This window comes from Taudactylus pleione, unplaced genomic scaffold (genome assembly GCF_031769625.1).
Source record: "Taudactylus pleione unplaced genomic scaffold, aTauple2 ptg000029l, whole genome shotgun sequence".
Taxonomy (NCBI): Eukaryota; Metazoa; Chordata; class Amphibia; order Anura; family Myobatrachidae; genus Taudactylus; species Taudactylus pleione.
This window is the reverse complement of record NW_028284431.1, coordinates 2,013,926-2,032,344: the sequence shown is the minus strand read 5'-3', so window position 1 is coordinate 2,032,344 and position 18,419 is coordinate 2,013,926. Positions and strand designations below refer to the sequence as shown.

At 44.6% G+C, this 18,419-nt stretch overlaps 1 protein-coding gene across 2 annotated transcripts in view; it reads left to right on the top strand.

The window, feature by feature from the left end:
* LOC148539116 (formin-I-like) overlaps nt 1–18,419 on the top strand; it is a 275,411-nt gene that overhangs the window by 240,180 nt on the left and 16,812 nt on the right. The window lies entirely within an intron of this gene.

Sequence of the window (18,419 nt, the reverse complement as noted above, 5' to 3'; positions counted from 1 at the left end):
GTCCTGGGCGACCAGGACTGGTTAATGCTCAAAAGCATTTTCCCGAGGGGGTCCCCACTTTCTGAGTATTGCCAGCCCTGGGGTGATCAGTTTGTGGCTGATTAATGCTTTGGCAGTGAGACACCACTCTGTGTGTCTCCCTGCTGTGGTATTACTACACTGACTGATTCAGCCCGGTGCTGGTTAAAGAAAAATACGGGGGAACCCCACGTCTGACTCAGAGGTGCAGGGCTGGTTATGCTTTTGGGGGGACCCTATGTCATATATATTTTATTTTTAACAGATTCATCACTTTTTTTACACTCAGAAGCATGCACAGATCACACTGATCTGTGTATGCGTCTGCTAAACACGCTGTTCAGAAGGTAATCTATTTGATACTTATATTTTGTCTTGAGTTTGGTGATTTTACAATCATGTTAGCAGACATGATTGTTGTTAAATCCTTGTGTTCTATTCCTGTCTATGGAAGTGTTACGTATTCCGATGCCTACCCCATGTGACACCACAAGAACCCAGCTAGTTAGATCTTCTGCCAATAACAACCGCCCGTTGTTCCCTTAGAACTAAGATATGTTCACCGGTACTTAGGCGGCCGCCTGGACTCATGCTCGAGGTAGTAGTGGCTCACATGGAGATACAGGGGAATTCAATAGGTAAAGAATGTACACTTAGGACTGACAGTTGATGATGATCAGGATATCGATGGTACGGATGTTGTGAGATTACAGTTTGTTTTTTTGGACAATAGCTTGGGAGCCGATGGTGTGGCAGCTGTGCCGATGGTGCAGCAATGGTGCTGATGGTGCGGCAATGATGCTGATGGTGCGGCAATTATGCCGCTGGTGCGGCAATGGTGCCGATGTTGCAGCGATGGTGCTGATGTTGGGGCAATTGCCGTAGATAAACAGTCTATGGTTTGATAATGGCTTTGAGTGCCGATGGTGTGGCAAGTGTGCCGAGGTTGCAGCAATGGTGCCAATGTTGGGGCAATTGCCGTAGATAAGCAGTGTATGGTTTATTAATAGCTTTGAGAGCCGATGGTGCGGCAAGTGTGCCGATCTTGCAGCGATGGTGCCAGTGAACAGGAGAACAGGAACAACCTGACTCTGCAGCCAGGCTGAGGGAATTCACAGATACCCTATAGTCGGCACAGGTGCAATCGATCAGTGAGTATAAATAGGCTGAAGTCCCAATTAGGTTTGCACTTGTGGAATACACATCACTTCCCAAGGCGTGCCGATCTCCTAGCAACAGGAGGAACTGGAGTAACCCCGTCCTGTCTGGGCATACTGTCAGAAAGTGTCAAGTCGTGACCGCGACTTGTAACAGGAAGCAGTGGCGTAACTAGGGTATGTGGAGCCCAGGGCTAATTTGTAAATGGAGCCCCCCATGTGCGTGCGCCGTGAAAAATGGGCGTTGTCACAAGGGGCATGGCCACTGAAAAATTTGGCATGTCAACATGACACATCCCCTTTCTTGTCACTGGGAACGTTTCTTTCCGTTTGCACCTTAATGCAGTGCCCCTTCTACAGTTCCCCCTATGCAGTGCCCCTAGTTGTGGTTCCCCTTATGCAGGCCCCCAGTAGTACCCCTTATATAGTACCCCCAGTATACAATGCCCCCAGTAATGGTCCCTCTTATGCAGGCCCCCAGTAGTGCCCCTTACACAGTTCCCCCTGTAGTAGTCCCCCTTATGCAGCCCGCCATTAGTTCCCCTTATACAATGCCCCCAGTAGTGATCTCCCATATGCAGCCCCCCAGTAGTGATCCCCAGTGGCGGGCTGGGCCGGGGGGCAGGGTGCCATGTGCCCCCTGGGCCGCTCTATTAGTAAACATTGTGGGCTGCCCACCTCCTCCTTGCATAGGGCCACGGAGGTAGACTAGTCATCATTGTGCAGCTCGGCTTTTTCCGCCGCCGCTGCGTTCCGATTTTGACTGTCGGAGGCAGCCGCGGTCACGTGCCATTGTGGTGTCTACTACAGGGCTACGGAAGCCCTGTAGGTACATAATGCACAACAAGGCTGCCTAAGGCAGGCACCAACCCCGGCCGTCCCGTCGGCGTCGTGCATAGGCGGCTGCCGGCTGTACACAACGAGCGGCGGCGGCGGCAGGGGGAGGAAGGGTGGGGCCGCCCGGTTATGGGGTCGCAGGGCAGCTATGGGGGTCGCAGGGCATCAGCAGCGCTGGTTAATTTGTCAGTGTATGAGTGACACGGCCACCCTGCTGCTATTGGCCGTGTCACCCAGGACCCCTCCCCCCGACCCAACAGATTTATTTTGTGCAAAATAAAGATGTGTTTTATTTAAAAAATGGGAGCCTTATTTTTAGTAAGAGGCTCCCATTACTAGTGATTTAAAAATAAATAAATAAGCGGCCCCCGAAGCAGTGCCCCCAGTAGTAGTCCTCTCCTTAGTAATAGTCTCCCCCCCAGAAGCAGTGCCCCCAGTAGTAGTACCCCCCCAATAAATACACACTGACATTAATCAATAAATAAAAGTAAAATACTTACCTGAATCCACGCTCCGGCTCCCGCCGTCGTCCGCACGTCAATCCTCCTGGGCTGGCGTGCTCTGCATTATGGCAGAGACGTCATGACGTCACTCCCATTACCCACTGCAGGAGCCGGCTCTCATTGGCTGCTGTTTAACACAGAGATCACTGCCAGTGCTGGCGGTGATGTGTGTGCAGCAGCAGCAGCAGCCAATGAGAGTCTGTCTGACCTCATTGGCTGCTGATTCACACACACATCGCTGCCGCTCGGCAGTGATGTGTGTGCAGCAGCAGCCAATGAGAGTCTGTCTGACCTCATTGGCTGCTGATTCACACACAAATCGCTGCCGCTCGGTGGTGATGTGTGTGCAGTAGCAGCAGCAGTCAATGAGAGTCGTCTGACTCTCATTGGTAGCTGGTTAACACACATATCGCCGCCAGCGCTGGCGGTGATGTGTGTGTTAGCACAGCCTGAGCCAGCCCGCCTGCCACCCTCCTCCTGGCGCTATTGGACAAGCGCTCAGGGGGAGGGAAGGGGCCCAGCTGTGCAGCACAGGACCGGCACTGGGAAGCCTAGCGCCGGTTCTGTGTAAATGTGTAGCGCTGACCGCACGCACTGCGGTCGGCGCTACACTTGCTAACTAGGGCGGGCCAGTACCGTGACCGGCGGTGCTCTAAACCCCCCCCGCGCCGCTGGTCCCACGGTGCCCAGGGCACGTGCCCCGATCGCCCTGCCCTAGTTACGCCACTGACAGGAAGTTCTTGCAAGCTTGGCTGATGGTGTTTTGACTTTTATTTCTGTTTTCACCTGTGTTTTACAGATAGAATCGTGTTTTGTTACCTGTGTTTGCCTTTAGTATATCTCTGTGTTTTGAAATCAGGGGAACACTTACTTGGCCAGACATGATTATTAGTAAATTTACCCCTAAGTCTCCTGGGTGGAGTGGCATACATGATATCACTTTTGATTTTTTTTTTATAGTCGTTAATCAGGAAACATGTTATTTAAAATTCCAATATAACAGAGTAGTAGATAATGTAAAATGGGCTAATATACATTAAAAAGTCATATTAACCAAACCATGGCTTACCAGATTCATCTCTGCCAGTGATGGATGCAGAGAGGTCTCTGTGCGATTGTTATGCTTTAGCTTTCTTATATATTACTGCTGATCATCACCTCACAAAATAGTATGCTGACTTGAGGCATAAAAATACTTCGCATTGATTCATCTGTGTTTAGCTGGAATCAATAAATGCAGAAAACTCCAGTGTTCCGCTGCTGGCTAAGGTTACATTTGTCAGCGGCATGCACCTGCTTTACATGTATCATAGTCTCTTGGCTTGTTTGCTAAAGAGAGCAGTCTAATATAAAATATCACAACAATGTAATATAATACAACATAAGACATAATACACTATATGATCAAATAAATTTGTGCTGTAAATGTTTTCTATAGAAATGGATGCATATGCTTTATATTCTGAATATATATATGAGCATGTTGCCACTGGAGTCTGCAGGTAGAGATTTTCATTTATATAACAGTTAATATGGCAACTTCAACTCATGTTTAAAGATAAGCAAAATATTACACCTCCTACGCATTTGGCTGCAAAATTGTACATTTTTCCCGGTGGACTTTATTACCCCAAAGTCACAGTACAGCAGAACTAATTGACCGTCATAATCTCAGCCATGGTCATAGACTAAGGGCGAAATGTAATAGGTTCCGGTTTTGCAGACAGGTTTTGCATTTAATAACACTGCTGCAGAAAATCGTGGATTTTGCAAAACAGGAACCTCTTACATTTCACCCTATTAATTATGCAAAATGTGAATTCATAAATACAGCGCAGAATTACAAAGAACTTAAAGGTTATATCACTGAACATTTTGGGCAAATTTTGTTTGGCGCATGGCTGGTAACCATTTTCAAGGACAGTTCCCAGGTTTTGAAAATTTGGTGCAGCAAATATTCATCTTTGGCAAATTCTCACATTGTTCTAAAATACAGACCAGTTATCAAGTGCTTACATCTTGTTCTAAGTGCTGGATTCAGTTCTCAGTATTCATTGTTATTGTACTGTATATGCTAAATTTACTAAACATTATTATTTAAAATACAAGTGCATATTACTACTATTTACAGTGATACAGTTGTAGCTGCTTTAAAACAAATTGTATTATGAAATTATTTTCAAATATTGGTGAGTATGTATTTGCCAATACAAAGATAAATAAGGTTTCTAATCAGTGGATGAGCTACCACTGGAGCAGCCCATACACCAATTATGTTGCCCAGTGGTAAGGGGGGGCACTCTCTAGTCCTCTCACTGCTCCACTGAGCATGTGTGGACACCATGGAATGTAAGTTAATCTTGCTTTCCAGAATTTTTAAACAATTTAGATTAGAGCTGTGCGGGTCCGGATTTCTAAATTCTGAACTCACCCGAATTTAAGGGTTCAGAGTAGAAACAGGTCAAGATTCGGATTCACTTTTGTGACTCGGTTCGGATCTGTTGCCGGTTCAGGACTCCGATTTAAGAAACAAACTTGGGTTTTAGATTCTGACATTTTAGCTGTTTTTATCCAAAACCAAAACACTTGAGGGTGGTTTTACAAAACCAAAACCCAAAGATGAATCCAGATCCAAAACCAAAACACGGGGATCCGCGCACATCTCTGAGGGGCCTATTTATCATCAGAGGCCATATAACCCCCAATGATGAAGTATTCCCCTTGCCTCGGGGGATATTTTGGTATCCTACTCGGTGGGGGATACTTAACACCAACAGCTTCTCCGAAAATGCATTTCCGTATTGTTGCCGTGCCATTTATTGTATGATGAATAGTAGGGGTGTGCACCGGCCACTTTTCGTGTTATGGTTTTGGATCTGGATCTTTCTTCATGTTTTGGATCTGGATTGGTTTTGCCAAAACCACCCTTCCGTGTTTTGGGTTCTGGGTTTTGTGTTTTGGATCTGTATTTTTTTGAAAAAAAAAAAGCATAAAAACAGCTAAAATCACAGAATTTGTGGGTTTTTCTGCTCCTATGCTATTATTAGCCTCAATAACATTAATTTCCACTCACTTCCAGTCTATTCTGAACACCTCACACCTCACAAAATTGTTTTTAGTCCAAAAGGTTGCACCGAGGTAGCTGGATGACTTTGCTAAGCAACACGAGTGGGCGGCACAAACACTTGGCCCATCTAGGAGTGACACTGCAGTGGCAGACAGGATGGCAGTTTGAAAAACTAGGCCCCAAACAGTACATAATGCAAAGAAAAAAAAGAGGTGCAAGATGGAATTGTCCTTGGGCTCTCCCACCCACCCTTATGTTGTATAAACAGGACATGCACACTTTAACAAACCAATCATTTCAGCGCCAGGGTCTGCCACACGACTGTGGCTGAAATTATTGGTTCGTTTGGGCCCCCACAAACAAGCTGGCAATTAATTTGTCCCTGCACAAACTGGCTCTACGGAGGCAAGATGACGTCCTCATCATCCTCATCCACTGATTCCTCACCCTCTTCAGTGTTGTGTACATCCTCATCCTCACAGAGTATTAATTCGTCCCCGCTGGAATCCACCACCACAGGTCCCTCTGTACGTTCTGGAGGCTGGTCTCCCTGGAAGAGTTGACAATTCATTTTTATGAACATCATCTTCTCCACATTTTGTGGAAGCGACCTCCTACACCTTTCGCTGACAAGGTTCCCAGCTGCACTAAACACTCTTTCGGAGTACACACTGGAGGGGAGGTAACTCAGGTAAAATAGAGCCAGTTTGTACAGGGGCCTCCAAATTGCCTCTTTTTCCTGCCAGTATAGGTACGGACTGTCTGACATGCCTACTTGGATGCTGTCACCAATGTAATCCTCCACCATTCTGTTAATGGTGACAGTATCATATGCAGTGACAGACATGTCAGAAATTGTTGCCAGGTCCTTCAGTCCAGACCATATGTCCAAACTTGGGCCTGCCTGCCCTGCATCACCACCAGCGTTTTGCTTAGGACACCTAAGTTGTTTCCTGGCAGCCCCAGTTGCGGGAGAAAATGGAGAAGGAGCTGTTGACATGTCACATTCCGCTTCAGCTGACAGTGCTTTCACCAGCAGGTCTGTACACCTCTGCAGGCTTGTGTCGGCTGGAAAGAGAGACACCACATAGGCTTTAAACCTAGGATTGACCACGGTGGCCAAAATGTAGTGGTCTGATTTCAACAGATTGACCACCCTGGAATCCTGGCAAAGCGAATGAAGGGCTTCATCCACAAGTCCCACATGCTGAGCGGAATCGCTGCGTCCTACCTCCTCCTTCACTTTCTCCAGCTGCTTCTGTAAATGCCTGATGAGGGGAATGACCTGACTCAAGCTGGCAGTGTCCTAACTGACTTCACGTGTGGCAAGTTCGAAGGGCTGGAGAACCTAGCACAACACGGAAATCATTCTCCACTGTGCTTGAGTCAGGTGCATACCCCCTCCTTTGCCTATGTCATAGGTGGATGTATAGGCTTGAATGGCCTTTTGCTGCGCCTCCATCCTCTGAAACATATAGAGGATTGAGTTCCACTGTGTCACAACTTCTTGCTTCAGGTGACGGTGGGGCAGGTTCAAGAGTGTTTGCTGGCGCTCCAGTCTTCAGCACGCAGTCGCTGAATGGCGAAAGTGGACAGAAATTTTTTGGCTACCCAAAGCGTCTCCTGCATGCCCCTGTCACTTTTCAGAAAATTCTGCACCACCAAATTTATTGTGTGAGCAAAACATGGGACGTGCTGGAATTTGTCCAGATGTAATGCCCGCACAATATTGGTGGCATTGTCAGATATCACAAATCCCCAGGAGAGTCTAAGTGGGGAAGCCACTGGGCGATGATTTCCCTCAGTTTCTCTAAGAGGTTGTCGGCGGTGTGCCTCTTACTGAAACCGGTGATACACAGTGTAGCCTGCCTTGGAACGAGCTGGCGTTTCTGAGATGCTGCTACTGGTGACGCTGCTGTTGTTGCTGCGTAAGGTGATACATCTACCCAGTGGGCTGTCACAGTCATATAGTCCTTAGTCTGCCCTGTTCCACTTATCCACATGTCCGTGGTTAAGTGGACATTGGGTACAACCACATTTTTCAGGACACTGAGGACACTTTTTCTGACGTTTCTGTACAGTCTCTGTATCACCTGCCTAGTGAAGTGGAATCTAGATGGGATTTGGAACCGGGGACACACTACCTCCATCAATTATCTAAATCCCACTGCACTAATGGCGGATACCGGACGCACGTCTAACACCAACATAGCAGTCAAGGCCTCAGTTATACATTTTGCTTCAGGATGACTGCTGTCGTACTTCATCCTCCTCGCTAAGGACTGTTGTAGGGTCAATTGTTTAGTAAAAGTAGTGGTGTTCCTACTTCCTCTCTGGGATTATGAACGACTCCCAGCAGCAACAGCAGCAGCGGCAGCAGTAGGTGTAGCAATGCAGGATCCTCCGGAGGAATCCCGGATAGGAGAGACAGTTATGCCAGTGACATGGCCTGCAGGACTACTTCCGATCCAGACTAAGGAGGAAATTGACGAGGAGGGAGTTGACGGTGTGGTTTGCAGGTGCCTGGATACAACAGGACAAAGGGATTTAGGTGTCCCTGGACTGCTTACAGTCTTAGTCAAAGTTTCTGAACTTGACAGTAACTTTTTATGTACGCGCTGCAGGTGACGTATAAGGGAGGATGTTCCTAGGTGGTTAACGTCCCTACCCCTACTTATTTCACCTTTACATATGGTACATATGGCAAGACAGTTGTTGTCCGGATTTGGATAGAAATATTGCCAGACCAAAGAGGTGGAATGTTTGGTCTTCTGCCCAGGCATGACAGTGATGGGCTTTTCCATCCCACGGACAACAACTGTCTCCCCCGGAGCCTGATTTAAACAAACCACATCACCATCAGAATCCTCCTCACCAACTTCCTCCTCAGCGCCAGCTACACCAATATCCTCATCCTGTTGTACTTCAACAGTGACATCTTCAATTTGCATATCAGCAAGTGGATTGTGGGTGCTCCTTTCAGCACTTGCAGAGGGCGTGCAAATGGTGGAAAGAGCCACCTCTTCCCATCCAGTGCTGGGAAGGTCAGGCATCGCAACTGCCACCAAACTTGGACTCTCCTTGGGGATTTGTGATATCTTCTTAGAACGCATAGAACACACAGTTCTTCGCTGTGCTTTTGCCAGCTTAACTCATTTGATTTTTGTAGCGGGCTTCCCATCGTCATGTGAAGCTGAACCACTAGTCATGAACAAAGGGAAAGACCTTAGCCGTTCCTTGCCACTCCGTGTCATAAATGGCATATTGGCAAGTTTACGTTTCTCCTCAGATGATTTAAATGTTTGTTTTAAGGTCATTTTCCTGAACTTTGTCATTTGGGATTTTATATGCCCTCTACTATGATATTGGGCATCGACCTTGGCAGATGACGTTGATGGCATTTTATCGTCTATGTCATTACTAGTGGCAGCAGTTTCAGCACAAGGTGGAAGTGGTTCTTGATCTTTCCCTATTTTATTTTTAGGGGACAAAGTTTGGTCCTCCATTTATGTTATATTAATTGATATATACGTGCAGCTAAGGCGCACACAAACACAGAAAAGAAGAATTTGAACATTTTTTTGGAGTTCACTTTGGGGGTTACAGCACCCTTTAATGGTCAAGCCAGCCGGTCCTTGATTTATGACACAGGCGCATGCTTGGTGCTGCTCCTTTGTTGATGGATGTGCGGCTACAGCGCACACAATTCACAACAAAGAAAATAATAATTTTAAATTTTTTTGGGAGTTCACTTTGGGGGTTACAGCACCCTTTAATGGTCAAGCCAGCCGGCCCTTGATTTATGACACAGGCGCATGCTTGGCGCTGCTCCTTTGTTGATGGACGTGCAGTTACAGCGCACACAATTCACAAACACAGAACATAATTTTTTATTTTGTTGGAGTGCACTTTGGGGGTTACACCACCCTTTAAGAGATGAGCCAGCCGGCCCTTTACATATGGTACAAAGGCGCACGCTTGGCACTGCTCCTTTGTTGATGCACATGCAGCCACAGTGCACACAATTCACAAACACAGAAAACTATTTTTTATTTTTGTTGGAGTGCACTTTGGGGGCTCACACCACCCTTTAAGAGATGAGCCAGCCGGGACACAGGCACATGCTTGGCGCTGCTCCTTTGTCGATGGACGTGCAGCCACAGTGCACACAATTCACAAACACAGAAAATAATTTTTTATTTTGTTTGGAGTGCACTTTGGGGGTTACAAAACCCTTTAAGAGATGAGCCAGCCGGCCCTTTACTTATGGGACAAAGGCGCACACTTGGCACTGCTCCTTTGTTGATGGACGTGCGGCTACAGCGCGCACAATTCACAAACACAGAATTTTTTTTTCATTTTGTTGGAGTGCACTTTGGGGGTTACACCACCCTTTAAGAGATGAGCCAGCCGGCCCTTGATTTATGACACAGGCGCACGCTTGGCGCTACTTTGTTGATGCACGTGCAGCTACTGCGCACACAATTCACAAACACAGAAATTTTTCTTTTTTTTTTGGAGTGCACTTTGGGGGAGCACCCCTCATCGACAGATCACCCCCTGGACAACACTACAGAACCCCTCTAGGACTACAGCATTTATGGGATACTGCATAACACAGCTCAGCCAGCCCCTATGACAGCAGCACAACACAGCCCAGCCAGCCCCTATGGACAACAGCAGCACAACACAGACCGGTCAGCCCCTATGGACTGAGTGGACACAGCCCCTACAGACAACAGCAGCACAACACAGCCCAGCCAGCCCTAGCTCCCACCATCCCTCTTCACTGTCCACAGCCGGAGTGAGAAATGGCGCCGACGCGGGGACCTTTTATAGAATCCAAAACTCGCAAGATCCGGAAGGTGGGATGATGACATTTTGCCTCGATTTCAGTTCTGAGTCAGGCGGGAAAACCCGTGCCGGACTAGGTTCCCGGCTCAGATTGGGGGGCTTGGGGGGGTTTGGATTTCAGAAATCCGAACCCGATCATCTCTAATGAATAGGCCCCTAATATAGATACTGCAAACCTGATTGAGAAATCACTTGTTTTCAGTTTAAACATGTGACCTTGTTTTACATAAATCGCTTAGAACATAGGTGGGTGCTTTTTTCTAGAGTGGTAAAAGATTTGGGTCTACTTAGAAATTTGAGATAAAGCTATTTTATTCATAGTAAATGCAAGAAAAAGGACCTATCACTACTTCTCACATTTTACCAAGAGGTAAATCACTGATTTCTCCTGCAGTGCCTCTCTTTGTGCACTTACTCCCAATCTCCATAAATCTATGTGGTGAAAAGCTTAGGTTTTTGATGCTAACTAATACCATATTGCAATGCATTTGTACCGTGTCAAATTGCAGCAGTACATTATGTATTACTGCGGTATACAGCGATAATGTACATAATGATTGGTACTGCACATGCATGTTAAATAGATCCCTTAGATCTATAACATTAACCTTCGTTTAAACATAGACAAATAAGAAAATGTATGTTTTTTATTTAAAGGGTCATTGACAAACACTCTTATCATATATACACAAACAAAGTTCAGAAATACACAGTAAGATACTTTGGCCCTCATTCAGAGCCACTCGCTAGCGGCAGTACGCTCATTCCGAGCGATGTTCGCACATCTGCGCATGCGTACGGTTTTTAGTACGCATGCGCGAACCAGTCAGTGCGGCCGAAAATCGTTGGTACGCAATATAGCGAGGGCCTGCTATTTTGAGTGACAGAATGAGGCGTATGTGGGTGGTAACAGGGGAAGGTGCTTGAAAACGGGGAGTGGAGATCCGAACGCAGGCGTGCTTAAAGGTCAAAACGGGTGTTTTAAGGGAGTGCATAATTAATACAGCAGCGTCATTGACCACGTCACTTGGTTTTTTTTAACTCAGAACTGCTCGCAAAATAGCGGTTGAAAACACCAACCACAAGAATAGCGAGCAGTTCATACGCTGTACGATGTACTCGATTAATCTAATAAATAGCGGACATGACGTATGGTGCGTGCGGCCAGGGGGCGTTTTTATCAAATAAACGAGCGTATGTTTTGCTCGCTCCTTCAGACTTAGAGGTGTGAACAGACTGCAATTTGCGAACGGATCATTTGAATAGCCACCCCTTGTTTTTGAACGAACGACCGCAAATAGCGAACGGCTCTGAATCAGGCCCTTTAGTATAAATGTTTTTTGCTGAAAGTCCGGTATAACGACAATTTATACTTTCAATATAATTTCTCTATAAATGGACACATTTCAGACAATCCTACAATTTTATTGTAAAGGAACTCAGCACCAGCCTGGATCGCCTTGCTCAACTGGTATACTATGAATTGTTAAATGTTAATACAATTACCTTAACTTATTATCTATCATTCACTAAAATGGGAATGAACAGTGAACATTTACCGAATTAAGGCCGCCATCTACTAACGAGTTTGATCACCAAAACGAGTTATACATTTCACAGTGTATGATAAATGGTGCTCCAGTCAATCAGCTCCCAACTGTCATTTTTCTGACAGTTGACAGTTGGGAGCTGATTGGCTGGAGCACCATTTATCATACACAGTGAAATTTATCACTTGTTTTGGTGATAAAATTCATTAGTCAATAAGTAGACTAATCCTAACTAATTTCTTATTTTCACCTAACTTATTACCTATTCCTACTGGCCAAAAAACTATAATTCAATTCACAAGTTCAGCGCTATATCCACTGATGGTGCACAGATCATTGCCCAGGTTAGTTAAGTTTAAGCCCGATGGTGACAGGGCCAGCTCCAGGGGCTGGAGCACCCTGTGCCGGCTCTCTACAGTGCTCCCAAACATAGCGAGTGTGATCGAAAATGGGGGGTGTGGGGTAATTACCATAGGTCACGCCCCCTATGTGACGTTATTTGTAGGCATGCCCACATGGCACGCCTCCAAATAACATCAGGCTGGGGGGAGCGTCACTAACTGGGCTTCTCCCAGCCCTCTCCCATCACTGAATGGATGCCGCGTGCATGCGCGCAGTATCCATTCAGACTCTGGGGTCCGGCACCACCACACAGCTGCGGCGGTGGGGGTCCCCAACCTCCCGATTTGACCACCCGTGGGCTACTTCGGCCCACAGGTGGAACAGCGGGACAATACTGTCCCGCTGAAATCTGGATGTTGGGGAGGGGTGTACCCACTATGGGTGGCGCCCCTGTTCGACCGCACTGGTCGAACATCCCTAGAGCCAGCCCCGGGTAGTGAGCACGCTGTCCTTTAATATCCTCTGCTTTTATACCTAGACTGGTATCCCAGATAAAGTTTGTACTCTGTCATAATTGTAATTGTCTTTTACTGAAAACTTCCACTGACAGTATCAGCTAGCCGACTCATTATATGTACAATGGCAACAGTAGCAAAATATATGTAACTCCCTGGAGTGTAATGATGTAACAATTTAGTAGCAAGATGATTTAGGCTCTATTTACTACAATTCGCATATTGAATGCAGATTGTAGCGTGATATTATCGACTGAATTCGCATTGCGAATTTAGGCAATATCACAGGGATTTACTACAAATCCCTTGCAGGGACAGAGCTTGCAAGAAAGCTCTGTCCCTGCTAATCCCCTCCGCACACTAATCACGGTATTTTCGCAAAAAATACTGTGACAAAGTGCCCGCGCATGCACCGCCCCCCAGCTCTAAGCCCTGCCCCTGCAATCGCAGACCCCTGTGACCTCCCTCCCCCGCACCCCCCTCCCTTAATAGCACTTACCTGCATGATCCGGGCCTCCGGTGATGTGCTCCATGCGTCCGGTCAGGTGATCTCCCATACTGCACTGGGACCCGATACCCTGACGACCGGGCTGCAGTGCACTATGGAAGACCAGCTGACCAGAGGCAAGACATCACAGGAGGCCCGATCACTGGTCCCTGGAGTCAGGTAAGTAAAAAAAAATTTTGACAATTTTTTTTCTTTTCTTTTTTACAGTAATCAGCTTGCGGTCTGTTTAGATCACACAGCTGATTACTGGTGCCACTCTCCCCGTTAGAGCGGAGCAGGAGTCCGGTAACCGGGGGAGACCCTGGATAATGCCACCTCCAGGTGGCGTTATTATCACAGGGCCTTCCTAGGTATTTGTTTCACAATTTATTTTTAGTTACTTTTATGGGAAATGCAATCTGCTTTACTAAAATAAGTGATACTTAGGGGTTGGAGTAGAGTTTTACGAATTCTACTCCAATTGTCCTGTAATAACTATAGATGATACTAAAATAATGTGAAAAGGGTGTGAAAACACCCTTTTTCACTTTATTTTAGTAAAAATAATGTTAATAAATAGAGCCCTTAATGTTACTTGTGTCAACTTAACTGCAGTCCCTTCTGCTACAATATTAGTAGTATTTAGTAAAACCTCGCTAGGCTGATGAGGCAATGGAGTTAACTGCTCTGTCACTGCAAAATCATGTAGCTAAATCAGTGCTTCCCAAACTGTGTACTGCCGCACCTTGGGGGTCCTGGGGACACTTGCAGGGGTGCCCCATTTTGGTGGTCCAGCACCAAATCAAATTCTTTATGGTCAATGTAATGTAAATATGTGGACAAACAGAAGCACAAACCTGTCCCCATCACATAACTGAACCTAAGGATGACAGGTAAGCACAATTTACTTCACTTTACTACTTCACTACATTTTTTTCTGAGTTTCTCAATAATAAACTTTTGGCTTAGGGGTGCCATGAAAACAATACTTATGCACTAGGGCGCCGTGATTCAAAAAAGTTTGGGACCCTCTGAGCTAAATCTTTGATGAAATTACTAGTCCCTGCAGCAAAAGAGCTCTCTCCACAGTTTTGCCTCTATGATAGGGGGGAATTTAATTTGGTGAGAGTTTTCAAAAGGTGAAAAACTCACACTTCGCCTTAAAATTCTCACAGTTTACCTTCATTCGTGCACTAAAGATACTCACAATTCATTAGAAATGCGAATTGGCACTTCTCGCAGTGAAAGTGTGCTAATTTTGACCAAAAAGTGAACAGCGAAAATAGCAAGAAACAGTGGGAAGACCTTCCTGGATCCCAAAAAAGTTAAAACTTTGTTAGCAGAATTATGTAGAAGACTGTTAGTGGCCGTATGGAAAGTACTATATGCTTTTAAAAGGTGTCAAATGGCTGATTTGTGCATTTAAAAAAAGCTAAATAAATGTAAAAAGCTGTAGAATTTCATTTAATTACAAAGGAATTAAATGGAAAATGCCAAAAAAGTAGAGAAAAGATGCTTTGGGGGTAATTTGAGGCAACTTTAAAAAATAAAAAAGAAATGATAGAAAGCAATTATTATGCTTTGAAATAAATACTTTCATTAAATTTGGGGTGCATTATTTAGGTTAAAAGCTTATTGTGGGGTAATTTGAGGTCATTTATTTTTTTCACTCCAAAAATTACATGTAATTTTTGGCCCAATTAAGCTAATTGAAAAATTCCATATGCCTAACTAATCATTAGGGGGTGTCCAAAATGTCCTGAAGCAATTCCTGAAATTTTTACATTAAAATACAGATTTTTCCTACCTTTTTCCTGCTCAGGGGGGTGCAAACAAAAACAGGCAAATTTACTCTGAAAAAGAAATGCGAGTTTGGAATAGAATTGCAAATATAATTTGCAAAGTGAATTTGCAATGATTTCACCTTGCGGGACCAGACTCACACCTAATTGAATTACCCCCTTAGTCCCCAAAGTTTAGTCTCTATCTGTGACTCTATGGATTTATCCGGGAAGCTTCTGCTGACAAGGTATGGGTGTGGTGCAGCCTAACTAGCATAGCACTTTTTCTGATTTTAGTCGCTACCTGCTGCTTAAAAGCTGGCTGAGGGCATTCTAACAGAGGGGTCTGGAGTCTCCTCTTACCCACTGGCCCACCTCCGGAGCCCCATCTCGTCTCCTCCGTGCAAGCTGGACATCGTCGCTGAATAGCCGCATTTTTCCCGATCAGTTAGTGGTGGACTATGATGGTTGATGTTTGCCGATCATTGATGTTTTTCTTTCGATGTTGCTGTATTTACCATTCAATGGCAGCATTCTGATGTTTGCTGCCATCGAATGGTAAGCATTTGATGGTGTTCCGATAGTGACTTCTTTTCTTTAAATTCTAAAAGCTATGCCTCCCCTGGTTGCTGTGTGCTGTGTTTCTGCAGCTAATAGTCTTCATGGCTCATGCTGCTTGGATCGTTGGAGGCTGTCTCTCACTGCCTCAGACGTTGGGTCACGTCTGAGGTAGTGAGAGACAGTCTCCAACGATCCAAGCAGCATGAGTCCCTCCCTTCTCTCTAGGCTGCTGCTAACAACTGCATTAGCACAGCACCCAGGCAGTGACCACCATATCATCATCATCATAGTCTGTGTAGTGCTGGTCAGACTGATCTTTCCCTGAGTGTCATTGAATCTTTCTGATAATATGGTTACACTTCAGGCTAATGACTGGCTGTTTCTGTGAATATAGTGAGAAAGAAATATATCAGAACCCCGCCCCTAATCCCTGCCCCTAAACCCGCCTCTTGACTATTCATATAAATAGTTTTTACAATCGAATTCTTTTGACGTGATGGTTATTACCATCGCATTGAAAGATTCAATGGTGGAAGCACTGCCATCATTTGATGGTGGGCTTCCGATGTCCATCCCTACAATCAGCGCAGTCAAGCATCGCTTATGACTGTGAGGCTCCGCCTAAGCCGTGCCTCCTCCAGCTGATGCTCACGCCCCATTTAGCCTGTCTCTGCCGAAGAATTGGAAAGTCACTCCCATCCAAGAAACACCTCAGATGGGGAGAGGATGCCTTACCCTCTCTGATCTCAGCTATTACCTCCACAGCTTCTCTGACAGGAACTCCAGCCAACGTGCTCCTGTATTCAAGCTCCTCCTCACCAGTACTACTCCAACCATTGGGGCCAGCGGTAGTATATATATCTCTTCTCTTCTTGCGCTTGTCGGCTGCCTACCCACTGGACCCATGAGCCATAGTCTGTCCCTTAGCAAGGTTGTACAGGCATCTATTGTCCGGTGGGAGAGTCCCTGACATGAGCCTCCAGGAAAGCTGCACAGTCTAGCTGTTTGGGGGAAACCATTAATTCCTACAGTGTGGGGATTACAATATTTTCTTATACAACAACATATTTATTTCTATATTTTTTATGCAAAGGGATATTTAACTTAAGGGAACGTGTTTCCATATATAAGGGTACACAACATGAAGTACTCCCAGTTTATGGGGTACCACAGTTCTACCACAATATTCATTGATATGTTTTAATGCTCCTATTTTGAACTTGTATAACTAAACTCGTCCTTTTCAGGTACTAGACCAGGGAACACTTTCTTGATCACAAGTTTTCAATGGAAATAAAGCACTGCACCCAATGCAAAAAATCTAAGTTCAGTGTTGCTGTCTGCATAAAACATACTGTAAAAAGGGGACCACATAGGAAAAATAATTAAAGGTTTAGAACATATGTGAAAAACCAACTTGGATTATAATATAAGGGTGATGACCCTTTTCATTAAATTGTTGGTGGTGCTCCCCAGGAGTAATATATCATACAGTAGATTGCAAAACCACAAACTATCTTGTATAGCAAGATAGAGAAGAAGACTCCTTTTGGGGGGCACTCTTCAATGTTTACAAATGGTAAACATAAAACTTTTATTTATCTCTACACCTAAAAACAAGAAAAACTAATATAAACAAAACTCAAATACTTACATGCTAGGTGACACATCTGGTGTCCCTCACATGACTACAATAAATTATTACATAAAATAGTTATATATAAAATTTCTCCCAGTAAAGTCTTGTTGGGAGAGAAATGGCAAAATTTGGATATGTTTGTACAAGTTACTTGCAATGAGAGTATACTGGGTATATTGCAATCTTCATGTTCATGTTACAAGTCATAACAGAACAAATCGGCATCATTAACATTTGCATAAGATAGATTAATATCTACCAATTGTCATCCTGCATAAAATAACGGAAGCTTTGGATCAATATAGTTATGGATCAATTTTTAGCACACACTGCTAAATGATAACACCTTTAATTTAAATGGTATTGCAATTCTAATCAATATCATAAAAACACCATTTAAAATGAAGGTGTTATCACTATTATTATTATTATTATTATTATTATTATTATTATTATATATTATTCTGAGCCACACATATGCAAATATCAAGCTGAGACTTCCCTTGCTGTACCTAGCTGAGATGAGACACTGTAGGCATAGCTTCACTGACAGTATAAATGCTAAACATTACAGCACACAATGGAAACATTTTGAAGTTAATGGCCATACTCTACAGTCAGTAGGTACCCAAGGGGCTTAGAGCATCTGAATTCTCCACGAAGCAGATGCAAATAAATAAACATATATATTTTTTTGTTTTTTTTATTTTTTATTTTGTTTTTCAATGTTAACACTTATAAATATATCTGAAGGCTTCCCCTTCCCCAATTGTGCATGAATCATTCGTTATTTTTGAAAAACAAGGTTTTCATTTATTTGAAAAGTTGTACTTCTCACATTTGCATCCAATCGGATGCAGTCATCATTAGTAGCTTTGCAGTCATCCCAATCATCTTTACGCTTACATCAGGGTCAGAGATGACACAAGTCAGACCCCTTCAGGAGCCTGCAACTTATTTATTATTATTTATTAACAGTTTCTTATATAGCGCAGCATATTCTGTTATGCTTTACAATTGGAACATTAACTGGGTAATAACAGACAGATATATAGGTAGGGAGGCCCTGCTTGCAAGCTTAGGGAAACAGGCATTGATACACAAGGAT